We start from the raw sequence: 27,844 nt of genomic DNA on the forward strand, positions 1-27,844 counted from the left end.
GCATGACCAATGACATTTGTTAATGGGATGCCATTCAGAACATCTGGAGGTACTAAGCTGCCTGCATTCTAACACTGTCTTATTAACATTCCTAATTTTGGACATAAAATATGGTGGAAAGTAGATTAGATATTCAGCCTCAGATGAATGATTATCACGTCTGATAACTGAAGCAACAGAAAATCATCTTTAGCCTGCTGAATATTTTGAGGGAGAATTGTAGATGGTCATGTGAGCGTAAATTGATTATAGATTTAAAGACCTGGGGTGGGTTTGTATCTGAAATTGTTGTGTCTGAAAGAGGAACCTAAGTGCAACTGATGTTTGGGAAGGGAAGTAAAACGGGCAGAATATTTAGAGATGTATCATGTGGCAGGAATCAGTAAAGATGTGTTTTCATCATTGAATTAGAAGCCAAGAAAGGTACTGAGAAGCAGTAGTTTAAGGTTTACAATTGTAATTAGGTATTAGAAACTGGAAAAGACCCTGATGTTGGGGAAGTGTGAAGGCAAGAGGAGAAGGGGACAATAGAGGGCAAGATGGTTGGACAGTGTCAGTGGAGCTACCAACATGAATTTGACCAAACTCCCGGAGATAGTGGAAAACAGGAGGGCCTGGAGTGCTCTGGTCCATGGGGTCATGAGAGTTGGACACGATTTAACGACTAAACAACAGCAACAACATTAGAAACAGGAAATCTGCCAGAATATTATTAAGAAAGACTGAGAAGTACTTGTGAATCAAATGGTTATATTCAGTTGAGAGAGACTGTTATTGAGATAAACTCAGGAGCACTTGTGAACCATGTAGTTATTTGCAGAAAAGTTAAAGTCTCCTCTGAAAACAAGAACAAATCTCTTTAAGGAACTGAATAACTCATGCATATTTAATGTTAAAAGAACATGTACTGGAATAGTTTTGTAGTTTATATTCTAACAGTTGTTGAGGCCAGATAACATTTACCTAAGAACTGCAAAACAATTTGGGTACAAAAGAGCTGAGCTGCTTATCTATATCTTCAGTGTAATAGTTCCTACAGGAGGTACTTTTTACTTTTTTATCTTAAATAGAAAAAGTAACATCACATTAGCTTTATAGGATTCAGGATGTAGAAAAAGGAGTGCAGTTACCATCCTTTCTTCTATGCAGGTGAAAGAACACAGAGCTAATAGCCTGTATGTTTCAAAGTACTGTATTGATTTCTGTACAAACCCAAGGAAGAAGATGCATCTCAGTCCATTTCAGTGTTGTAACTGGTTAATACAACTGTAGAGTCATTTAATCCGATTGATATTCCTGCATATATATTGACATCTATACAAAACTTTCTAGCTGTGTTCTTCTCCAAAGGGGCATATGATAACTGATTATTCTTGCATAAAAATAATATACTTTTGAAGGAACTGAGTTGGATTGAATTACAGTCCTTGTAATTGTTGAATCTTCATATTGCTTTCCTGGTTGTAACAAGGAAATGCATAGTTTGGTTGTTGTGGGTTTTTTGGGCTCTTTGGCCGTGTTCTGAAGGTTGTTCTTCCTAACGTTTCGCCAGTCTCTGTGGCCGGCATCTTCAGAGGACAGTGACTACACATTTTATCAGATGGGGGCATGTGTGGCAAACCCTCAGTAATGAGAGGAAGTTTTTAATAAATACATTGACAGTGATCTGGAAAAAAGGAGGAAAATCACCTTTTGTATTTTAATTAAATATACAGTATTTGGCTTGCAAAAAGAGCTCCTAACACTAGGATAATTCATATTTGGAAGGGAGAAATGGGTTGACTTTATAACAGAATGAGCTGTTGAACTCACTATCTTTCAAGAAAGACCTAAATATGTATGACAAATGAAATTACTGTACTGTGGAAATTCTAGCAGAAGGAACAATTTGCATTTTAATGTTAGCTTGCTGAATACTCAGTAGTTTAGGTATCTGGCTGTAGAGACAGAGGCTGGGAGTTTAATTTTCCAGTGTGCCTTCTTGACTTGTGGTTCTAAGATTATTGTCTATCTTCACATTTTGTGCTTTGTACAGGTATCTTTTGCTGAGGTGATGGGCTGAAAAATATTAAAATCAGTCAATTTCTGTTTGTTGAAATACTTTTAGAGTCATACACTCTCTAATATTCTGTATCTATTTACCAATATTCAGAAATAGAACCATCTTTTGTAATGTTTTATTTTGGGAGAAACAGGGAGGTTTTGTGTGATTTTTTCCCATCTGATTTTCAATAACCCCTACTTAAATTGTAAGTGGTAACTTCTAAGAATGTCTATATGATTACTACTTCAGTATTATTTTTCTGACGCAGACAATAGCTGTAATCCTATTCCATGGTTATGCAAAAGTCATGACGTTTTGGGTCAAATTGCTGCAAATTAAAAAGTCCCTGTAGGACGTGGTGGCGCTGCGGGCTAAACTACAGAAGCCTGTGCTGCAGGCTCGGAAGACCAGCAGTCGTAAGATCGAATCCACGCAACGGAGTGAGCTCCTGAGGCTTTTTCCCAGCTCCTGGCCAACCTAGCAGTTTGAAAGCATGCAAATGCGAGTAGATAAATAGATACTACCTTGGTGGGAAGGTAAAACAGTGTTCCCTAGTCATGCTGGCCATGTGGCAACGGAAACTGTCTTCAGACAAGCGCTGGCTCTACGGCTTGAAAACGGGATGAGCACCATCCCCTAGAGTCGGACACGACTGGACTAAAAATGTCAAGGAGAACCTTTACCTTTACTTTAAGAAGTCCCTGTAGAGTTTATGTGTTGCATGCCAAGTTGCCTTTTGCATATCTATGCAACAGGATTTCAGCCATAGCATCAGATTGTATACAGTTTGGGGTGTACTTAGAACTTGACAGCAACCCTAACAAACTGTCACCCAGCCACTGTCAAGAGAGGAGGGATGGTTTATGGACAAGAAATAGGTTAACAGGGATGTCTAGAGACACAGCAGCATGTAAAAGAGGAGTAGTTTGAAGTATTCATATATTTAAATATAAAAATGGTGTTCAGTCCAAAAATGGTGTTCAGTGCCAAAAATCTGACACAAGGTTGGTGGACAAAGAATCCTGACAACCAGTTACTGCAGCAGGATTTGTTTCTCCTTATGAAACTGTTTAAGTAGCTTCCCTTGAAGCATCCCTAAATAGAGATATAATCCTGAGGAGATTAGCTTCTCTTTTCAGCCAGCAGTTTGACAGGAGAACAGTAGCCAAAGTTAGTAGATCAGTTGGTTTTCCTTCATCTGGTTGTTTCTGATACTGTGTGTGAGAGTTCGTTGGTGTTTCTGCTGTTGCCATCTTGTAAATGCTTCCCTAAGATATGAGTTGTGTCATGTTAAGATTAATATTGGAGAGGCATGTATATGCAGCAAAGATCTATGTACCTTTCCCCTACAGCAGCTGTTTCCAGAAGGGAAGCTACAAGGCATAACAGGAAGAGGAAGGGCTGCTGGACCAGGCCAACCCATGAACTTCCCATTCCTGTTATAGTATGTGAAATTCCAAATAATTTTCAGCAAAGAGTAGGATTTCAACTTTGGCAAAACAATGGAAGGTCAAACAGTAAAATCATCCTTTTCTTACTCTTTGATGCTTAGTGCTGTCCTTGAGATTAATGAATTTGACCTGAATCTATAGGGGATCCAAGATGTTATGACAAAGGATAGACGTTTGTACATGGCTTTCCTTTATAACTTGTGAAATCCTTGTAGAGTGTGGTAAAGGTTTTAGTATTGGGAGGGAAACTAATCCAGATTCTGCAGCCTGATCAATTTGAACCTCCAGTTAAACAGACTTATTTCATTCATTCATTCATTCATTCATTGATTCATTCATTCAATTTATATACCACCCATCTGGCTGAAGGCCACTCTGCATGGTTCACAACACAAAATGAAAATAGACAAAAATTATAAACAGAAAGTTGAAAATATCTAGTTGCTTGGAAAAAGAAAGTAAACATTGAATGAACTCCTCAATATACATTTCCAAGCAGTTTGCTGAAGTAGAGTACGTTGCCAACATTTCATTCTTTACCTTCTGTGTTTTGGAACACTGGATTCTGTGCTTTTGAGCAATGGAGCATGTTCCATTAAACATGAGGACTGTAGCAAAGTTGAATCAACCAAGGAGGAGCTGAAAAATTATTCCAGAGCAGTAGCAGAAAAAAATACCTGACAACTAAGGTACTTTGTTTAATCAGAACAGAACATGAGGGAGGTGCCAGCAATTGGCAGATGAGCCAAGCAGAGAAGGATAAAAAGTGTACCTGGTGACCAAGTAAAATATATGTTTGGCATCCAGACTGCTAACATTGAAAAAAGAGGCCTATAGTTGCGTCTGTTTCAGTGTCACATGTGTTTAATATGTAACACCACTGTAGATCATTGTAGGGTGCATATTCACGCTGTATACGTGTTCAAGGGAGCCTTGCCTATAACAGCTACCTTCCAATAAATATTGAATGCAATGTAGACACACAATTGGCTTATCTGTCTCCATTCATGCAGTTGATGAATACAAATTATGCTGTTTTCTGTGACATTATGTGACAATGTACCTGAAGTATTGGGTGTTCATGGAGGAATTTCTGCTGATAGTGTTACATGCAGAACTTCCACCTTTAAGGATGGAGAAATACAGTTGATTCTTCATCCTGAGGGGCGACCTGATACCATTGCGCCTTAAGCTGATTCCTCAAGCTTTTGGATTCCATCTTAAAACTTAAGTCTAATAGCAGACCCCACATCTACAACATCTAGCCAAGATTATTTTTGGACTTTTCCATTTCCAATAATATCGCAATTTTTGTTACCACTCAACCTGATGAATAGTTCTGAAGGACTTAAGCATCTTGTTTCTTAAGTAGAGGTAAAATAACTCTGGTTCCATTGTTTTGTTTATTAATGCTTTGGTTAAGTTTCTTTTCAATCACCTTTTCCCTGCCTTTCTCCTTTTCATAGTCCTACAGCAGAAATCTAGCAGGTGTTTATCTGCTAGCTGTACATCTGTATGCCAGGGAAACTCAACTAGGGCTGTTTAGTTTTTGACTGTCAAGCAGCTGTTAAGTCCCAGAGCCTTCCAAGAAAAGCACAGCAGTCCTAAACCTGCATTATCAAAGGCTTCTAGTATATTTGTTTTCATTGCAATCAAATTTAATTTTACAGAGAAGAAACAGAACAGATGGAAAGGACGCACACTGTGTGATTGATCAAAGAGTGCTTATTTCTAAAATATCCAAAGGCAATCTTTTAAGTAAAAAAGAAAACACTATATTCGGGGGGGGGGGGAGGTAGATATATCTGGCCTTGTTTTGTTCAACATTCGACTTGATGTTCATCATAGCTGGTCTCTGTTACATAATTGTCACTTGTTGGCTAAAAGTAATAATAACTGGTACATACTTATTGCTTTCTGTTCTATTTAGCTGGTACTTGAGGCCAGGAAGTAATTAAATCTAGATCACAGTAACAAGACTTCTGAAAGCTAGTGCTCTTGTGACAAGAACATCATCGTAATTGCAGGGCCATTGTAAGCATTCGCTTGGATCGGTGGTGGGCCCAGTGTTGTGAAATTCTTACAGATAAAGTAAATGAGGCATGAAGGTGTCCAGTGACTCACAAGATCAGGTTCCAAACCAATTATAATTTAGCAATGGGAGATCAACACTGTTTCTTTTATTCAGACAGAGTGAGAGCTTGAAGCAGCAACAAAACCTGTAGTATCAGAAAGTGTTATGTTTTATTTTAGTAAACTACAGTGGTGCTTCAATTTACGACCATAATCCGTTCCATAAGATGGATGTAACTCGAAATGATCGTAAATTGAAGCACCATTTCCCATAGGAATGCATTGAAATGCAATTAATCCGTTCCAGCCGAAGAAAAAAATCACAAAAAAAATCAATGCAAGACTCAATGAAAACAGGATTAATCCCTTCCGGCCGAAGGGGGGGCGGGGAGAAAAGCAATAAAGCATTCAAGACCCATTGGAAATGCACAGAAAACAAATGGAGCAGATCAGAAATGCACAGAGAACAAAGGAGGCAGGTCCCCCTATTCTGACATTCATATCACCTGCTAACAAGATTGGAGGGTCAATATGCTGCTCAAAAAGAGTTGCAAAAGCCTGGTCTAATTCTGATAGTGTTGAGTTATCTTCATGCCTCAAATACTGTGCTGTGGGGGACAATACACATTTATCAAGAAGATTTTAATGCCTGGTGGCCAGATAACCTGTAGGATTAGAATGTTACTGCTGAGGCCCATATCAAGTTCTAGAATTTCTGGATTACTATTGGCTGATATTAAAGTTGCCACAACTCCCCGTGCCCGGCCTCTAGTTTCCAGTTTGCTGGCGGGTCGTGAATGAGCAGCAAAACCTGGGAGAGAAGGGAAAACCGTAGAGGTCACCCAAGTTTCCTGAATAAAGATAATTTCAAATTGAGAACAGAAGTCTTTAAAGTATTTGTCTATCAATTTGGAAGGCCAGCCTGCAATGTTACAGGATATGGTTTTAATAAGACATCTGTTAAGACTTGGAGAGAGTGGTAGTCATTTCTGTTCACATCTTCCAAGTACATTGTCAATACTACTGGCAGAATGTGTACCTTTGGTTTTGGAACCAATTTCCTTGCTGAATGGCTGAGCATCAGTTACTGCATCGTATGAATGTGAAAGTAGCTGTTCTTCATATATGATGTCTAAGCCTAAAAGCTTGTCATCAGTTATACAATTTTGTGCTGCATGCGCCTCAGTTTGAGGTATAGTCGTGGCATTTGTCTTAACTGTCAGCTGAGGATTGGTGTTAACTTCTGCTGTAACTTTTTGTGTTTTATTTTGAAAATAACCTATTTGAGTTGTATTAGTAGCTTCTATAGAGGGGGCTTTAACCAAATCAGGTAAACATAATGGTCTGGCTGGAGGCGGTGGTGCTTGGCAGATCCTTGGATCTGTTAATAGCAGTCTATGTGACAGGTCAGCCTCTGGTAGAAATTGTATACAAGAGGCTTGTGTTGCTATTGGACAGAAGTCTGCAGATTTTGTTTGGAGTTTGTTTGCTTGCTCTTGCGAGGGATTTAAACTAGCTGAACTACTGTACTGATTAAATTATGGATAAGCGTCTGGAGCCTGTTTATGATATGCTGCTGTTCTGTTATAGGCAAAGTGAAATATCTGTCAATTAGAACTTTCTCCTCTTCGGAGATCATCGTGGACACTGTTGGAGTACCCTCTGGAAAGTAGTCTCTTACTGACCAGATAGGCGGGATATAAAATAGATAGATAGATAGATAGATAGATAGATAGATAGATAGATAGATAGATAGATAGATAGATAGATAGATAGATAGATAGATAGATAGATAGATAGATAGATAGATAGATAGATCGATCGATCGATAGATCGATCGATCGATCGATCGATCGATCGATCGATCCAGAGAGCTTTGGAGGGTGTTGCTTGTGTCTCTGTTTAATTGGTTATTATAAACAAACCCCCCAAGACCCATTGGAAATGGGGGAAAACCCAAAAAAAACCCCCAAACCCCCCAAGACCCATCAAAAATGGGGGGAAACCCAAAAAACAACCCCCCCAAGACCCATTACAGCACAGAAACATAACCCCCCAGCTCAAAACCACACTGCAGAAACACCCAGAACAGTTTTTAAAAGGCAGAAAGCAGCACCTTACCTTACCAGGCACCTCCTCCGACGCATACTCTCTAACTGCCGGGGCGAAAGAACTACAAAGAAGCAGCCTCTTTCACCATCTATAGTTAGCAATTTGAATTTCCCACCTTTTCCCCCTGCCTTTTTCTGTTCGTAAGTGGAAGCTGTAGTCGCAAGTAGAAGCAAAATTGTGCAGCTGGAGCTGGTCGTAACTCGAAATGGTCGTAAGTAAGGATGTTCGTAAGTCGAGGTCCCTCTGTATTCCTAATACAGTGGGGTCTTGACTGGAGAACTTAATCCGTATTGGAAGGCGGTTCTCAAGTTAAAAAGTCTGTAAGTCAAGTCTCCATTGACCTACAGTGCATTGAAAACCGATTAATCCCGTAACAGGCCATTTTTGTTCCATTTTGGTTTTTTTCTGGTCTGTAAGTCAAATCTCAGTCTGCAAGTCAAACCTAAATTTTGCGGCCAGAGAAGTCTGTAACTCAAAAAGTCTGTAAGTCAAGCCGTCTGTAAGTCACGGGTCCACTGTAGGATGGCTATGTGGTGGAGAGGATGTACGCACTGCATCTGAGTTTTGAATCAAATGGTGAAGGGCAGAGTTCAGAGATAGTTAGAACTTAGAAAATTAGCACTCTCTTATTAAGTGGCTTTAGCATTAGGCTATACTATTTCACTAATCCCTAGTATCTGAGCACAGAGGCACACAGAAGAATCCCCGTCAAATTGGGCCTTCAGGTTTGTTCTGTGGTGAGAACAATTTTCATAATGAACCTCTTCATTTGATACTTGCAAACCAGAGTAATTTTGTGTTTTGTTGAACTGAACTGAGAGCAGTTGAAAAGGGTGTTTAATCTGCCCTACTTTCCCTTTTCAGCAGACTGTAATTAATAAGGAGAGAAAGAGACATCACGAAGGAACAGTGCTATTGAAATAGGCCTCTGTCCCCTCAAGCTTTATAATGAGCGCTATGCAGAAAAGACATATGACCTTTTTCCATTTCATTTCTAATTTTTACACTGGGGCAGTTTCTTAAAGAACATGATTCAAAATGGGTGGGTTGGTGAGCTGATGTGAGTTTAACTTGCAGTACTGCAAAAAAAAAATTCACACTAACTTATTTGTATTTGTGTTTTCTTTTTCTGTTAAAAAAACCAGAAAGGAATTAATATGAAGGATTAGTATTTTCATGGAGCCAATAAATCTTCGTGTTAAGTGCTGATTGGTCACCAATGTGACTATTAATGTTAGTCCCCCATATTCAGTGCATCTCACAGGTACCTATTTTGAGGTGAAAGAAAATTTAGGATTGAGTTGTTCTGACTGCAGCTTCCAGCATCTTGGCTTTTGTCAAAGCTAACTGGCGTGGCAATTCAACCACACTTAGCATGGCGCACATTCATCGCTCCTGGTTTGATACAAAGGCTATCCAAAATGTGTGGGTTTTTTTACCCTAAATGGCCTTCAGATGTACTTGAGTTGTTTTCCAGGGTACAGATCTGGGGCTATTGGTATGTTTTAACATCTCTGTTCCTCCTAAATAATATATTAATTGCCATAATTCGATTTGGACAGTGCAGACAGCTTTTGGTAAGAGAAATTAGTTAAAATCTTCCCAAAACAAAAACTTTGGTTTGTGGTCATGATTTGAGTGCCTGAGTAGGGATAACCAATGAGAAAATTTTATAGAAGACGGGATGTGATGAAATGCAGGGTTCTGTACCTTGGATAAAAATAACATGTCTGCTGCTTATTTTCTTTGTTAGTTTTAGTAGTACATTCAAATGCTTGTTTCCTAGATAATCTACAGGTTTCCTTTACAGACGTACTTGGCTGAGAAGGGCATTAGTATAGTTAGTTGTAATCTTGCTTCTCAAATTTTGGCATAAATACAGCTGCTGATTTGAACTAGATACGTTCAGTAGGAATTACACACATGTTGACTTACTACTCAGCAGTTAATTCAGTGTGTTCTGTTAGAACCAGCCAGTAGATTTATGCATTTATTCCTTAAGCCATTTCCTTTGATACTGAAAAAACTCCAGATAGTGGTCACATTTGCAGCAGAAAACAGAGTTACAATTTTGTTATCTGAATTATGGATTTAAGAGTTCATGTGATTTAAACGCTTTTTGATGGTCTTGTTTTACAGTCATTAAAACTCAACTTCTAAATGGACATGGTGATCTTATGACAGATTTCTTCTAGATCTGTAAGTTCCTTGATCCTCATGTAGGCAAAGGAGTTTGTTTTGTTGCAGATTTCATGTAGAACTAGACATACAATATAGGAAGATTATAAGATTGTCACCGGAACAGTTTTAGACAATGTCCTCAGGTTTCAGTCATTTACCGTATATACCATATGTGTTGTTTTTTAAATATAAAAAATCAGCTAGGACAAAATCCCCCCTCCCCAAATGTATTGCTTTTTGCTATGGGGTGAGTGGGGCAGATTATTTTTTATTTTTATTTTTTTGTCCGAGTCAATTCAATGTATTAGGACAGTGGTTCCCAACCTTAGATCCACAGTTTAGTCATGAAGGCATTTTAGAGTTTTGGAGACCCAAAGTTGGGAACCACTGTATTAGGGCAATAAATAAACAGTCAAATCCTCCATTCTGTTTTTCAGTGAGCCATGATGCCACAAAGATACAGGATGGCATATTTTAGGGTGTCAGTTTGTTAAACCCATTCAGGAGAACAGTACATTCAGGAAATATAAGACCCTCTTTGTTTCATTCCTAACCCTCAACCAAACTTTTAATACAGTGGAATTTTCATGAGATCAGAAAATACAGTACTTCAGAAGTCACTCAATGCAAGATTCCCCCCACCTCGCCTTTTGATTAATCTGCCTTTTGATTAATCTGATGAATGTTAAGCCAGTAGTTACTCAGTCTAATATCAAAAATATTGTAGCATTGATGAGGTATGGCTAGGCATAGTGGCTAGAATCCTATTACTGTATATACAGTATTTCTGTCAGTGTAATGGCCATGGTATCACCTTTCAGGCATGAATTGCTGCAAGATAAGAAGTCAAAGTAGGCATTTCCTATTGCACACTGAGCCAAACACTATGTGATACAAAATCCAGTAGGAATGGGAATCCATTCATTCAAAGCTGGCCCTTAACATACACTCACTGTTACTTTGTCCGGTGATGTGATACTCTTTGTTTCTGAAAATGGATTCAGTTCAAAATCAGTTCAGAAAACTAGAGCCACCTTTAGAATGATCCTACACTTGGTTTATAAAAGAGCTGGTCAGTTCCAACTAGGCAAAACATGGTGTTTTTGATGCTTACTGGAGAAGAAACCTAAGAGATAATGCTATTCAGTGGTCCTTGCATGATGGCAAGGAAGCACTGTCCCTCAGAGACCTCATATGGCCTCCAGAAAACAAAAATGTATAAGCTGATTGTTTGGGCGTATTTTTAAGGTTTTTCTGTCTGTGCTCATGAGTTCTGATTCCTGTTCTCTGAAGATGCCGGCTACAGAGACTGGCGAAACGTTAGGAAGAAAAACCTTAAGAACATGGCCAAACAGCCCAGAAACCCCACAACAGCCATTGGATCCCAGCCGTGAAAGCCTTGGAGAATACAATATACTGTATAAGCTGTTGCTTCCTCATAACAAACCTCTGACATGTCCTTCTTTGGGTTTTTTCCGATGTGAAAAAATCTGCCTCACTTCTTTCACCTTTATTGCTTGGTGGTGAAGAATCTTGAGGCTTACTGGGTTTCACATCCAAACCTTTTAAAAATGTACCTTTTAAGTCACACATACTGTACATAGATATTGTTGCCAAGGAAGGCATGTGAAAGCAGCCTAATAATTCCCCCAGTTTACATTTTTGCTTTGTGGTAAGCGACACTGCAGGAATCTGGGAAAACAAAGCTGGTATCATCAGAATGCCAAATTAAAAAAAAAAAAAAAACCTCTGTCGATCCTGTAAGTGGGACTAGCTCACAATTTAGATTTATTTTACCCCACCCCACTCACCACAAAGTCAACAAAGCAGCAGTTGACATTGCAAAGAGAAAGGAGGGAGAGGCACTGAGGAGAGGGATGAAATGGGATCCATTAGTCATAGCAAATGCAAATGGTTTTTAATGGAGGAGGAACTGCAGGGGAAAGGTGCAACAAGTCAATTTAAAGAGTCTCCTTTCCAAAACAGCTTTTCCTTAGGGAATCTTAAAAGTTTACAAAAAGAAATCCATTTCTCTGCTGGAGCTTCTCTTCTGAAGCCCATTCAACATCTTCCCACCAGACCAAGGAAATGGGAAACACCACAGCATGAAACTCTGCCCACTCAAACCATGTGAGAATGAAATTAAAGTATGCCTCAGAAGCAGGGTAGATTTGATTGGAACCAAATTGATTTAAACCATTATTTAAATTTTTTAAAATAAGAATTTTAAAATATTAAAATAAACAATCATTTTTTTAAATTTAAATTGTGATTTAAATCAAATTTTTTTTAAAATAATTTATTTTTATCCACTCTTCTCAGAAGAGTATCAAAAATGCTGGGATAGCTTGTGATTTTGTCACTGTACGAACGGAAACTAGCTTTATGTCATGTGAATAGTGGGGGGATTTATTAGTAACATCAACAGCAAAACAGGCAAAATATAGAAAACAAATGTCTTGTCTGGAAAAGCAATTTATATGTGGTGTTACTAAGAACATGTCCTGAATCATTTACAGAGGAAATGGTCTTATTTCTTTTTTTCCTTTTTTTCCTTTTTGACCTTTCTATCATGACTCTGTACTTGTTCAGCTTGTTTCCTTGTGGTACTTTCATAAGGTGTCACCACCTAAATTGCATTAATGAAGTCAGCTATAGTCCATAAACACTCATGCTGTGACGAATTTGTTAGATACCACAAGACACTTCATTTCTGTGCTGGTAAGGGGAGATTACTTTGCATACATTGTATTTGTAGTCCACAAAAGCTTATGCTACAGTAGATATGTTAGCCTTTAAAGTGCTACAGGAGTCCTTGATGTCTTCACATCAAATAATATTCTTTCTTCCCTACCCCAATTTCAAAAAGAGGCATACCTCTCTGCTTAAATGTCTTTTCCCTCTCTTTTTAGTTCGTTAGCAGTTAGTGCAGCTACGTGTGTGTAGTCTGCAGGAGTCTGCTGGAAGCAGTCTCTGGGTCTGTTGAGGCCTGTCCCTGAAAGCTGTCACTTTTTGTGTAGTTTCCTGTTTTTGATCTGTTCCACTGTGAATAAATTGAATCTTTCAGTCTTTCTCTTACCAGAGTTTCAGGTGAGTTATTGAGACTGTAAATGCCAGTTGATGAGACAACAATGAAGTGGTCTCTGGGGAGACTTGAAGCTAATTCTGCTCTGTAAGTCCTTGCACTTCTGCTGTACAACTTGGGGTTTTCAATCAAAATTCAAAACTCTGCAACAAGATCAAGATGACAGAGGACTACTTTTATTGTAGGTTCTAAGTGCTTTCTCTCTATACAACAACCTTGTCCCATGCAACAGGCTTTATTTATTTATTTATTTATTTATTTATTTATTTATTTGTTTATCATCATGTAATTAGCATATTGGTGTAATGGAGAAAAAGCTATCCACATTTCACCCCAATGGCACATACACATTTTCTTGAACAGATCAGATACAGTATTTTGCTTTCCTGTGTGTATATGCATGTGCATACATGTATGGCCATAATGTAATGGCTTTGATTTAGCACACATAGGTTGTCTTAGCTATCAGGGGGAGACAGAAATCCTCCAAGGCAGTTTGTTCCATTAGGAAGGAAATCTTCCAGTATTTTCGAGGAAACGTACATTTTGTAGCATTTGTGTACCTTTAAATGTTTCATGGTTAAATGTGTAAAACATCAGCAAAAGTGACATTTCATTCTGAAAAGCTCTGTTTTAGAGAAAAGTTGGATATGGCTTTCTAATCTTATCATGTCAGCTGCAAAGCGCTGGGTATTGTGTCCTGCTACCTTGAATTTAATCAGAAGTCTGGAGTTTTGCACATGTCTGCATCTAGGAGAAAAGGTCACTTGGCATTTGTGCTGAATCGAGTCATCTACTTACAGTAAAACAAAAGAGACTAAAAAATTAAGTGTAAGTACAATCTTAATATTATCAATTTTATCTGATTAATGTCTCAGAACTATAGACTTCTTCCTAATACGATCATATTGTAATATATTCGCTATAGCTGGGAAATTAATACGCAAGGCTGCCCAAATTCTCATCTGGAAGAGTCATCCTACATTTTCCAACCTTGCCAGGGATAAGAATATGTAATTTCTTCTGGGACAATGTTTTTTGTCTTTGGCTAGCATTGTCCTTTGGGACACAGTGGTATGAATTTATCAGACTGTTTTTGTATCTGTACGGTGGTATACCAGATTGAGTTGCTAAATTTTATATTTCTGCTAAAGTACAATTAAACATTCTCCTGTTGTTGTTTTTTAAAGAAGGCAGACGTTGAGCCATGGTTTCTTGCAGATCTGGTCTGAAAGAAAAGCAAACATTTGCCATCAGATGTTTTACTAAAAGGCTCCATTATTTTCTATTTAGAATTTTAGACTGCACCCTTTATCATCTTGTTCTGGTATCAGTTACTAAAGACCAAAAAAAAAAAAAAATCAAAGAATCATTTGTATTTTTTAAAAGGTCTTGTTTGTTTTTAATGGCTTTTGTTCTCTAGGTGGCTCATTTTCTGTGTTTTACTGTTCATATAATATCAGTGAAAGATGATGCCAAATAAACTGTCAACCGGGAGATTCAAACAGTGTAGTTTGTTTAAAACATTTTTCCCCATAGGAAAAATGTTTTAATGATGGAAATTCCCCACAATGTAACTTCCATCATGAGGGGAAAAAAGACTTGATACTGGCATAATATCTTGCCTCCTGAGATCGTATTCCTGAAATTTCCCTCGAAACACAGCTGTTATCAAGATATTTTTTCATAAAGGAACTGAGCTAAGGGTTTAAGAAATTCAAGTAGCTTCTCACACTGAACTGGAAAATGAAGCAAAACGTTCAAGATTCTGATAGCCTTCTGATTTCTGTGCCTATCTCCTTCTTACTGGTACTTGAGATCTCTTACATCTAAAGCAAAGCAAAGCGTGCTGCTTATATACCGCCCCATAGTGCTTCAAGCACTCTCTGGGTGGTTTACAAGTGCAGGCTACACATTGCCCCCCCCCCCCAGCGAGCTGGGTACTCATTTTACTGACCTCGGAAGGATAGAAAGCTGAGTCAACCTTGAGCCGCTATTTGGGATTGAACCCCAGGTCATGAGCACAGTTTTGGCTGCAGTACAGCAGTTTAACCACCGCGCCACGAGGCTCTTGAGGCAGGATGAGATGGTGGGCTTTTTCTGTCAGAAATCCAACAAATTTGGAAGAAGGCAGCCTCTCTTTACAACTTGAGCCCTCTAATGCATCCCCAAACCACCTCTAAAGGCATGGGAGGCCCTACAGAACCGGAGAGCTGCACGTGGGGAGAGAGGGTGAAGAAAACTCTAAAATTTGGAATGTTGGATTCAGTCCTTTATCGTTATCAGCAGATGTTATAAGGGATACACCTAAAAAACAGCAACCTTGTTTGGATCATCTTTGGTATTTTGTGTCACTTTTTATGGCTATAGCAAATCCACCAACAGTGGCAAGCCAGAATGTTCCTTTTCTCTAAGAGAGATCCTTTCATTTATGTCAACAAATTGGTTGGCCCTCAGAAAATAAAGAGCTCATAAGCCTTTTGCACTGAATTATAGCAATGAGGGAGTGCCAGTAACTTTATGAACTGCATTTTGCAGTATTTTTTATGATCAGTTCTATGCCTTACTTCAGCAGGAAGAATTCTGAAAATAAATCTATATTTGACAATTTTTTTTCGTTATTAAGATTACCAATAAAACGTACAAATATAAACATCACCTGAGTACCAGAATACAGTTAATTTCCACTTCTTACTTCATCCTCAACTCGTGCATCTTTCATTTTCAATTACCTCTGTGGAAAATTTTCAGTTAAATATTAGTAAAATATCAGTGTTTTTTTTTAAATTCCCATGAAAATATAAAACTATTGCCCCACCAAAATCACTTTGAGGATGTTGTTTTGATGCCTCGAATGCATGGCTGCTGGATTTTACTTCATTGTTCACAGTGATTTAGGGACTGTGAGTCTTTCCAGGCTAAGGTGATGCCGTCCTATTCCTTCAGCGCTGCCTGGGGACCGTACTGCAATGGATGCAGGAAAATGGGCTGAGGTTGAACCCGGACAAGACAGAGGTTCTGAGGATGGGTGCCCCGGTGGTCGGCGGCTTGGGTGACTCTCTCTTTTTGGGGGGTGACCTTGGCCGCTAAGAGTAGGGTTCGCAGCTTGGGGATCCATCTGGTCCCGGTGCTCACCATGGAAACGCAGGTGGCATCGGTAGTCCATACCGCCTTTTTCCATCTCTGGCGGATTGCCCGGCTGAGGCCCTACCTTGATACGGGGGCACTCACCACCTTGGTGCATGCACTCATAATCTCAAGATTAGACCACTGTAACGTGCTCTATGTGGGGCTGCCTTTGAGGCTGCCGCGGAAACTTCAGGTGGTGCAGAACACGGCAGCCAGACTCCTTAGTGGAGTGAAAAAATACAGTGGTGCCCCGCATAGTGACGATAATCCATTCCACAAAAATCACCGCTATCTGGATTTGTCGCTATGCAAAAAGAAAAAGCCCATAGGAATGCATTAAACCCCGTTTAATGTGTTCCTATGGGCAAAAACCTCACCGTTCTGCGAAAATCCTCCGAGGAATCGGCATGATAACACAGCGGGTGGCCATTTTTTCCGCCGGCCATTTTGGAACCGCTGATCAGCTGTTTTTAAAACATCGCTATGCAAAAATCAGTAAGCGAAACAGCTTACCGATCATCGCAAAGCGATTTTTTACCATTAGAAACTGTTATGCGATCGCAAAAAATCCGTCGCTATGCTGATTCGTCGTTAAACGAGGTGCTCGTTAAGCGAGGCACCACTGTACCAACATATTTCTCCTACTCTGGCCACATTGCGTTGGCTGCCCATCCGTTTCCGCATCAACTTCAAAGTTTTAATGCTTACTTTAAAGGCCCTAAATGGTTTAGGACCTCAATATTTGGCAGAACGCCTACTCCCACCAAGCTCTACCCGGATCACCTGTGCAAGTCAGAAAGTGAGGCTGAGGGGCCTCACGCCCAGAGAGGCCCGGAAGGAAAAGACACGAAATCGGGCCTTCTCGGCAGTGGCTCCTCACATCTGGAACAAACTTCCTCCGGAGATTCGCATGGCCCCTACGCTGGGTATCTTTAAAAGCCAAGTAAAAACATGGATGTTTATTCAGGCCTTCCCTCCAGTCAATACTTCATTCTCTCTTCTCATTTCTCCTTTATTATTTTTACTTTATTTTCTTGGTTTCCATATTTTCATTTGTAGATTTATGTAACTATGTGTTTTTATTAATTGTTTGTATTATATTGGAAGCCGCTCAAAGTGGTCACATAGACCAGATGGGCGGGATACAAATCAAATCAAATCAAATCAAATCAATCAATCAACAAATAAATAAATAATAATAATAATTAATAAATAAGTAAGTAAGTAAGTAAGTAAATAAATAAATAAATAAATAAATAAATAAGGCAATAAGTGAAAGTCATTGGGGGACTGCCTCTTTTTCCCTTCGTTCATGGATTTTCTCTGGTAAGAAAAGATGGAAGGAAGAAAAAGGAAAACAAAGAGAACTATAAATTGAAGCTAATGACATCTGAACCCCTGCAAACACCATGTATGTGGCAGAGTGACTCATGCACCACTCAACCTAGCCACATCTGGAAGCTCCTGTTCTGGTTATTATTATTGCATGATGATCAGTAGTTTTACCAAAAATAACTCATTACTTGCATCACACACATTGCATCAATCCTTCTGCAAATGCAAACACTGGGTGTTGTTATCTAGAAACAACTGTCATAGAGTGATATTTGGGAGGTAGGAAATAGCAGTGAATAGCAGTGAAAATTAAGGAGGCATTTGTGAACATGTACAATATTAAAGGAGCATGTGCTCAGTAGTTTTATTGATTCAGAATCTGTGATTATATCTTTTTACGACATAGTCTGTGCTATATGACTAATTGCACAGTGATTAGTCAGTAGCTAAACACATGGCAGAATTAATCACAACTTTTTAAAAACCCTATTTCTGTTCCAAGTGTTCTGTTTGGGATGGGGAACATAACTGAATAGTATTAGCACTTAGATTCTGCTGCTGTATTAGTCATATATCTTTTATTGCTGCTATAAAACTGTTGCTGAAATAATTCAAACCTTGTTTATTAAACAGCTTTTGTAAAGCAGTACAGGACTGAATGTAGTATTAAGCATGGTATCTTATTCAGTTGTTGAGAAGTCTGAAAACCTGGAGAGAATAGTTCTCCATCTTCGAATTACTCAATGCGAGTAGGACCATTGAATCATAGCTGACAGTGGAATCCCGAGAGGTGTAGGCCAAAAACCCACATCTGAACACCTCTGGTGATAAACATCACAATGGAAATGGGAAAAGGCACTCTTCTATGTAATACAGAATTAGAAGGTCAGAGGAGACCTGAAGGCCAAACCCCTCTCGTCAAAGGGCAAAATCCAATTTTATTCCAGAAGATTAAATGGGCCGTTGTCTCTTTTCTCCACATGCCCTATGGAAGCTGCTATAGAAGGTCCCCAAACCCTCTCAAGCAGATGTTGAAAGTATGAAAAAGCTGTAGGGGGGGGGTTGTGTTCCCTCAGCAAGAGGATACCACCCAGAAACAGGATTTTCCATGAAAGTATTCTAACGTGAACTACAGGCATAACATGCCACGACCATAAACAAAGGGACTGTGTGCAGTTCAGTTACGTAAAGCAGAGATAATTAGCACATGAATTACATCACCCAAACCCCACTGTTTTTCTAGGCCCTCAAATCTGCTGCTGTTACTTTGGCAGGGCAGGACCAGTTTTGGCAATGGAGTGGCGCTTTTGATTATTTATTTATTTATTATTTTATTTTTTGGATTTATACCCTGCTCATCTAGACCGAAGTCTACTCTGGGCGGCTAACAATAAAAAATGGAATAAAAACAATATAATAAAATAAAAAAACAACAATAGTAATACAGTTCAAAATGGGGAAAATAAAAATAAAATTCAAATAATGACAGGAAGGAAAGCCTGCCTAAAGAGCCAGGTCTTAAAGTCTGCTCTTAAAAACACCCAGCGAGGGAGCCAGAAATCTCTGTGAGCAGACTAGTCCAGAGGGGAGGGTCCCTTGCCGAGAAGGCCCGCTTTCTTGTTCTTTCTCTCCAGGCCTCCCTCAGCGTTAGGCCCCTCAGCCGCCCTTCCTGGCTAGAATGAGTGGTTTGGGTAGGTGGGAGGAGGCGTTCTGCTAGATATCAAGGTCCTAAACTGTTTAGGGCTTTATATGTCATCATTAACACTTTGAAAGCAATGCAGAAAAGAATGGGCAGCCAATGCAAGGCAGCCAGAGTGGGGGAGATATGCTGATATTTTCTCGTCCCACTGAGAAGTCTGGCCGCCACATTCTGCACCATTTGGAGCTTCCACATAATGAATGAATGAATGAATGAATGAATGAATGAATGAATGAATGAATGAATGAATAAATAAATAAATCTCAAAGGTAGCCTCACATAGAGTGCATTACAGTAGTCTAATCTCGAGATTACAAGCGCATGGACCAGAGTGGTGAGTGTCCCAACATCAAGATAGGGATGCAGCTGGGTAATCCGCTGCAGATGGAAATGGGCAGAGCGGACCACTGACACTACCTGGATTTCCATGGTGAGTGCCAGATCCAGATGGACCCCCAAGCTGCAAACCTCACTCTTCGTGGTGAGATCACTCCCCCAAAAGAAAGGGAGTTTCCCAAACCACCAATGGAGGGGCCACCCACCCTCAGGTTCAGCCTCAGTCCATTCTCCTGCATCCATTGCAGTACAGCCTCCAGGCAGCACTGAAGGAACAGAACGCTATCCACTGTGGTTGGAGAAAAGGAGATGTAGAGCTGGGTGTCATCAGCGTATTGATGGCATGAAGCCCCACACCCAGTGATGACTCCACCAAGCGGCCTCATGTAGATATTAAAGAGCATTGGGGAGATAATCGAGCCCTATGGAACCCCACAATTGAGGCTCCATGGGGCCGATACACTCTCCCCAAGCTGTACTCTCTGAGGACGATCATCCAAGAAGAATCAGAGCCAGGCAAGCGCCAGACCACCGATTCCCAGGTCAGAGAGCCTCCCCAGGAGAATACCATGGTCGACGGTATCAAAGGCAGCTATAGAGGAGGACCAACAGAGACAATTTGCCCCTGTGAGCCTCCCTCAGCAGGTCATCAAACAGGGCAACCAATGCCATTTCTGTACCATGGCACGGCCTGAAACCTGACTTGAACGGATCCAGGGCATTGGTTTCATCCAAAAGAGCCTGGAGCTGGTCAGCCACCACCCTCTCTACCACTTTGCTAAGGAAAGAAACACTGGCAATGGGCCTATAATTGCCAGTGTTGTCCACTGTCAAGCTTGGTTTCTTCCTTATGCAAAAGCAAAAAGTGTGCTGCTTATATACCACCCCATAGTGCTTCAAGCACTCTCTGGGCGGTTTACAAGTTAATTATGCAGATTACACATTGCCTCCCCCCCCAGCGAGCTGGGTACTCATTTTACCAACCTCGGAAGGATAGAAGGCTGAGTCAACCTTGAGCCGGCTACCTGGGATTGAACCCCAGGTCGCTAGCACAGTTTTGGCTGCAGTGCAGCTGTTTAACCACTGCGCCACGAGGGTCTTGTTACTTATGGGCCTATTAAGTGTCTCCTTGAGGGCAAGGGGAACCTTATAAACCTCATTTCCATATTAAAATAAGCCATGCATGCAATACATACCTTGTTTTAGAGAACAATCATATATCAGCAAGTGACATTCTTCTGTGGAACAAATTGTGTGTCACTGCTTACCTTGCAGGGGTGGGGAATTAATTTCTATAGGGGGGCCACATGAAAAATCTGAACTTTGTTCAGGGGGCCGAACCAACTTTACTTAAAAATAAAATGAAACAGTAATGCTATGATTGTTTTTATTTTAAACTTGTTAATCTTCACAAATACTAATGAGGTTTTTTGTGGTATGTTAAATACTGTATAAGCAACTGATCAACTTTAGACAAAAAGCTATAAATGGTTTTGATGTTCAGAACTGTCCATGGGCCAGACAGGAGTGGCACGCGGGCCGTATGTGGCCCTCGGGCCGCACTTTGCCCAGTTCTGTACTACAGACACACTGTCTCAAGCAACAGGAAATATTTCGCTCCCCAGTTTATGGCTACTTTGTGCTGCCAAATTTCAGTAGCCCGCAATGGGATTACAATTCATGGTGAGATCAGAAAAACTGCAGAAATAGACCTCTGCAACCACCCGTCATACCCATCCATATGTAACAAATGCATTGTTAAGTGTGTATTCAATATGAATAGTAGGTGCAGCTGTAGGAAATCTCTGCTGTGACAGAACTTAATGAAAGGTCACAGAGGTGCAAAATAGACATAGAAATTAGACTTTGTAACAGACACCCAAAGGTAGAGAAATTCATAAATTGTTATGCCACATTTTTTATTCATCAACAAATGAGGCAGTCTTGCTAGGATTTTCAGGGCAAAAAAATGCAGGGCTAATAACAATGAAGGTGCCAGCATAGCCTCTCTTTTGAGCAGAGCCCCCATATGCACATGCACACACCTTGGAACAGCATCATAGGTGGCCACTTGCACATACCAAAAAAGAGGATGTGCATTATCAGAAGACAGGATAAACATGGATACTACTTTACATAATGTTGCATCGGCTGATGTTATATTATAAAGAGAGTTATAGAAAATCTCATCTGAGCGGTAAGGACTGTGACCACGTGACTGCTGAGATTGCTGTCTTTAAAGTTCCCCAGTTTTTCCTTCTATGTTTTTTGAATCTTCAAATCAGATTTCGATCAGCTAGCCCTTCAAATAAGTAATATGTTGTGTTGTTTTTTTTAAAAAAAGGACTGTCCTCTGACAGCACTTTCAGCAGAATTCTGCTCTGTAAAAGAGGGCAAATGGCTACCCTACAGCACAACCACTAAAATACAAGGAAAGAAATGGGAGAGCATCAGGGTATTAGAAAATGAAAAGCAAGTTGGTAAATGAATAAATAATTTCTAGTGAACAATAGAGAAATGTAGCTGAGTAGAGGGATGAATTGTTGGTGCTGCTTGAAAGGTCGGACCATAGTTCTGGTTTTAGGGCTTTCAATTAAGGAGAGGTAAGGCAATCAGTCTGTGAATTGGGATGCAGAAGAAATATGGATTGGCATTTCTAGAGCTAGGGCATTTCCCCTCTTCCATGTTAATGGAAGGTACTGTAATGACAGATCCTACAGATCTATCATATTGTTGGTTGCATAGCATCTGGAGAATCTCACTTTGCCCTATCTAGAGGCTGAGATCAAAATGGAAATATACTGTAGGAAAAAAAAATAGGGAGCATCTTGTTACACATGCTTAGGTGCACGCAAATATAAAGACTGTTATATGCTTATCCCTTTTATTCTTAAAAAATAGATTATTTTTCCAATTCTGTTTTTAAAGTCTTTCTTTAAAAGTTTTTAAAGTCTCCTTAGCCAAATGAAAAACAACACCAGAAACATTTTATGAATTTCTGTACGAAAAACAGGAGGGCAGATAGAGAGAATTAATAATGGAAAACAGTATTTACTGAATGTGCTTTGAAGGGGGTGGGGAAATCCATAGGCACTGCTTAAAGATGCCTGTTCGTGATACCACTTTTTACCTTCAACTAGTTGTGATATAACAGCAGTCCAAACCCTTGAGCAAGAGAAGTAGTGATCCTTTTCAAATTTTATACTTTTATCTCACCTGGTTCCCTATTTACTTTCCTCTATTGTGCAGAATACTAATCCCTTTAGCTTGCTTTACAAGTCTCCTTGGTAGTATTGTGTTCTCTATAATTTGTTTATTTTTCATTGTTAAATGAATTAGGCAAGGGAATGGAAGATCCCTTGGTTCCTGCAAGTCATTAGTTTCTTATTCAGATGAAGTTGACTATTCATTAAGATGCAACAGATAAATCCACCCGAAACCTAAAGAAGGAAAGATTCTAGAAATTATCATCATATTTTAAACCAGAAACTTGGTTTACATGTATGCCTGTCCCTGAGTAGTTTTGTACATAAAAATTGCCCAGACAGAGGATTATGTGCATTATGTACAATACTGGCATTTTTCATGTCACCCAGAAGTAGTAAAACTTAAATTGGCACTGACTCTGACAAAGAGCAACAATAATAGCAATAACTGCAATTTCTCATAATTTTAAAATACAATTCAGGAGGTGGTGGAGGGTTTATATTTTTTGTTACACTCTGTGTTGGTGATGGTCTTCAAATAATAAGAACCTCTCCAGTCAAAAGTTTTCAATTTAGTGTTGTAATTGTTGTATTCAATTAATTACATGACATTAAAAAAAAGTAAAATATCAAAATTCCCTCTACCCATTTTCCTTTCTGTATTCTGCATTCTTTTTGAGAAAATAAAATAGAAGAAAGAAAGAAAGAAAGAAAGAAAGAAAGAAAGAAAGAAAGAAAGAAAGAAAGAAAGAAAGAAAGAAAGAGAACTTTTCACTTTAGTGTTATTCTGCTTTTTAAAAACCCTCACAAAAACAGCACAATAGTTCTAGGGTTTTCTTCAGATTTTGAAAATAGTTGTTTTTTTATGACAGCTAATTTCCAAAGTGGATTAGCAGCGCATGTCCACTGTGTTGGAAGCTTGCAATTTAGTGGTATTCTTGTTAGACAAACAAACAGATCCATCAGAAGATAATTTCAAGGCTTCTTTCAGATTTTGAAAATAGTGGTTCTTCTTCATGGTCTCTGTGAATTCACAGTAATGGGTTAATCGGCGCTTGCGTGGAACAGCCTCGGAACTTTCTAGCTCTAGCACATGGTGCCGGGACCTCCCCTATGCTGGCTATAACTCCGCCCCCGGCAGTGAATGCCTCAGTTCCTTTTCAATTGCCGCTGTTGCAGCTTCGTTTGGAACTTCGTGCGCTCATTCAATCAACCTATCTTACCTTTCCCTCTCTTCTTTGGACCTCCCTGGCTTGATTCCGGACCATTGACCTTCACTTCGCAACTGTGAGTTATCTGCAAAAAGAAAAAAAGTAGATTAATGGTTGCTTTGCTTACTTTGAGTTTATTGCCTCGCCGGGCCTCTTCAAGAGGTGCGAGGTCTGCTAAACAAAATTCCCCTCTCTGACGGACATTCCCATTGTTTATTTTGCCTCGGGGAAGAACATCATCCGGGTGTGTGCACCTTTTGCAAAAACTTTACAAAGCCGCACTCTGAAGTTGCGGCTCCAACGCCTTAAATCATTTCTTTGGGAGAAATCCCTTTCACTATCTCAAACTGCCTCTATGGATTTCCCCAGAACTCTGCAGCCGTCTCCGGCAGCTTCGCCTGAGGTTGCAGCCCAAAAGGCGGTGAAAATGGTGGCCAAACTGAAATCGTCCTCAGGCTTGAGGTTGATGGCCGTGGCGTCGACACCATTGCAATCTTCGACATTGAGTTTGAAAAAGAAGAAAACCCCTAAGCCTGCTAAAGCTGCTGAAATCCCAGCACTGGGGCCAGAGACATCCCGGCAACATTCGGTGAGCCTGAGTGTACCTTCGGGGGAAGAGGATGTAGTCCTGCAGCTGCCGCTGCCATTCCCTTCCGTCAGTGATATTTCTGACTGGGGTAACACTTCTCTAGAGGTTTTTGAATTGGCACAGGCCAGCCTATGTTCTTTATTGGGCTCGTTGATGCAGCAACCAGTGGCCTCACCGCCGCCACCAGCTCTGACTGAGGTTCCTCGTAAGAGAACCCATAAATCCTGGAGCCGCCTGAGCAACCGGACCCATATTGCCGGTAGTCGGAGCCGAAGGGATACCCTGCTCATCGAGGCTGATGGCATTACAGTGGACCCTTGACTTACAGATGGCTCGACTTACAAACTTTTTGAGTTACAGACTTCTCTGGCTGCAAAAAGAAAGGTTACTTACCTGTAACCATGGTTCTTCGAGTGGACCTCTGTGAATTCACACATATGGGTTTAGTCTGCGCCTGCACTGACATTCTCGGAGCATTCCAGAGCTAAAAGTAACAATTTTATGGTATGATCCCCCATGAGGCACAAGCTCCTCCCACCCAAGATTCCCCTCAGTTCCTGCAATTTGTCCGCCGGGCACAAGAGTTATATAACAATAAGATACCCGTGACGGACAGAGGGGAGGATGGGCGGGTAGTGTGAATTCACAGAGGTCCACTCGAAGAACCATGGTTACAGGTAAGTAACCTTTCTTTCTTCTTCGTGGCCTCTGTGAATACACACATATGGGTGACTGGCAAGCTTACGTATTGGCAGGTGGGACGTCACGGTAGGAAGGATGCCAACACATTTCTGCCAAATCCAGTGTTACTGCGTGTACCTACATGTAGCCAGTAGTGCCCCACAAAGGTAGATGGCATGGATCATATTGCTGCACGGTAATGTCAAGAATCTCGATTCTACTCTGGATGCAGCCAAGGTAGACAGGACTCCATGGAGCGAGGCTAAAGCTGATTAGACAGTGACTCGTCTGACCACTGGCAAGCCATAGATACAGTGTGGACCATTGATCTAGAGATGGATAGGATGAAACTGGACTTTCGAAATTAAAAGAATGAAAGCATAAAAAGAGCCTGTCATCTGTTTAGAAGCTCTGGCAGTGTCCAGACAAAATGCTGGTGAGTGTCTTACATAATTATTGTGGAGCATGTGCTCTAGAGGAGATGATGGTGACCTGAAGAATGATGGTAAGATGAAGCACAGATAAACATGAAAACTAGTCGAATAGGTCAGAAATGAGACATTAAGGTAGGAAGTCACGTTATCAGGAAAATTGAATAAAAGGTGGATCGAATCACAATCCAGCTGTTTCCCATGTTCCCTTGGCAGATATGACAGCCACTAGGAAGGCTGTTCAAAGTAAGTAATTTCGCATTTGAAGAGAAAATGGGCTCGAATGGCGGGCACATGAGTGAATTTAGAATGATCTATAGACCATTAAGGAACAATGGGTTTACATGGAGGACAGGTGGTACTGAGTCCTGTGAAAAGATGTTTGACCCTAGAATGAGACAAAAGTCCTACGTACCAGAATCATCTGGTTAATGGGCAGCAGTAGCAGATATATAACATTTTAAAGCATAAATAGAAAGCCAAATAGGCAACTGCTTCAAAGAAAGTTGGTAAGGTAGTTCTTTGTTCCATTATATTTAATAAAGATTTCATTTATTTACAAATCGACATCGAGTTTATGGTTTTCGAGCTCGATCGAGCACTGATGCCAAAGTGGGAGTATTTTCCAGGTTGGCAAGTTCATGGCCGATAGATGCGGATGGTAGACCATCCTTCCCTCCAAAGATAGGAGGTAAGTCACCAGAGGGAACTCACATGTGCCTGTCTATATCGATCTGAGACAGGCGAACTAGGACTACCTTGGTCATCAAAGAGGTATTTGGATCATGTTTGATTAGGAATTATGGTGATGGAAAATCCGTAGAATAAAAGGTATCGGAGGGAAGAGTTATGGCAGATTCCCTGTCCACTGCCATATGAAAATGTCCCCGACAGTGTTTCCATCCGCACCTGCACAGGAGCAATAAAACCTGTAGTCGGCGTACGGACCCCAGTGAATACATCGAAGGTCGGTACTTCCCAATGGTGACAGAACCGAACTTGCAGTTACTTGGATTAGGGATCCTCTACTTGGTCAAACAGCAAAAGATACCACTATTGGAGTGGTTCGAGGCTGAGTCTGTATTGCTTTAGCACTGAAGCCGTGGAGGTCATAAATCTGGGGAGATGTTTGCTAGTATTTTTTTTTTTAAAGAAAAATATACGCCATAGTACCAGTACAGGTAGATGTCCATATTTTGCAGGGGAAGGTTATTATCAAACTGATGCCCTGTACCATCTGAAAGACCTTGCAGATGTTGAAAAATCAAATGGTAGTGAAACCTTAGGAATTACTGATTAGATAATAGTGTTGAGGGTGGAATCTGAAACCTACGGTAGAATACACATGAAAAGATTTCTGAGACCAAGGTCGGGACGGATGCCTCTGTTCTTTCTATGTACATAATAGCACAGAAGTAGAAGCCATTGCATAAGCCAGATGTAGGAACTTGGAATATGGCATGTTTGTTCAGGAGGCAGAGGATATAGATATATCCTGGAGGATATAGACAAAAGAGTAAGTCTAACGTTACTCAAAGAGGAACAAAGACAATTATATAATGTAACCTTGAGAGATGTGGTGACATTTTTTATGAACCAAAATGTCTAGGAGGCTGAAGCTCCAGATATAGTTGAATGGACTATGGGTGGAACCGAAAGAAGGACGAAAGGGCTGTTGGCCCGTATATAATTTAGCTGTTTTCCTATTCTGTGTAAAAAAATTTTCTAGTGTTACCAGTCTAAGACTGAAGAGACTGGTACCATGTAATGGAAGACATTCAATTCTGTCCTTTGCCTTCTTGATGAGCCAGTGGATCCTGACTAGGCGAGCCTTCTATAGATACTAAGGATGCGACAGCAGCTGAAGCTCTTTGCGTGTCTAGCAGCAATCCTGTGTTGCTTTGCTAGAGTCATGGTCTCAGAGTGAGAATTTCTAAGCTGTTTTAATGGATTCCAAGTGAGGTAGAATCTTAGACCATAATTGCTCTAGGTAGGCGCCTATCGTGATTGATAGTTGGCCACATGGAGCAGAAGTGATTGAAGTGTAAGTGCTCAGCTAAGTGATGGCCGGATCTGGAAAAGGCGGTTCCTACATTCCCAATCGACGGGATGCGGTGAACCGAGAAGTGACCTGTGCAAATGAAAAGAAGCACACTGAAGGTGACAGAGGGTGATAATGGATCACATCATATTGGATGGAGATTCGTTCAAGGGGTGAGATCCGAGCTTATGCCCAGAATTGGCAGATAGTCAATTCGAAGCTGGAACCGGTCGTGCTCGA

The 27,844-nt window shown here is 40.3% G+C and overlaps 1 protein-coding gene across 3 annotated transcripts in view; it reads left to right on the forward strand.

Annotated features, from left to right (window-relative positions):
- Nucleotides 1–27,844, forward strand: part of RAI2 (retinoic acid induced 2) — a 50,225-nt gene that overhangs the window by 12,153 nt on the left and 10,228 nt on the right. The window contains exon 1 of one of the 3 annotated variants that reach the window (XM_072994329.2): nucleotides 10,668–13,777. The exons of the other annotated variants lie outside the window; for them this stretch is intronic. The gene's annotated coding sequence lies outside the window, so the exon portion shown is untranslated. Of the gene's footprint in view, nucleotides 1–10,667; nucleotides 13,778–27,844 lie in introns of those variants that run through there. 3 annotated transcript variants of the gene reach the window in all.

Source organism: Pogona vitticeps, chromosome 3 (genome assembly GCF_051106095.1).
Source record: "Pogona vitticeps strain Pit_001003342236 chromosome 3, PviZW2.1, whole genome shotgun sequence".
In the NCBI taxonomy this organism is placed as follows: Eukaryota; Metazoa; Chordata; class Lepidosauria; order Squamata; family Agamidae; genus Pogona; species Pogona vitticeps.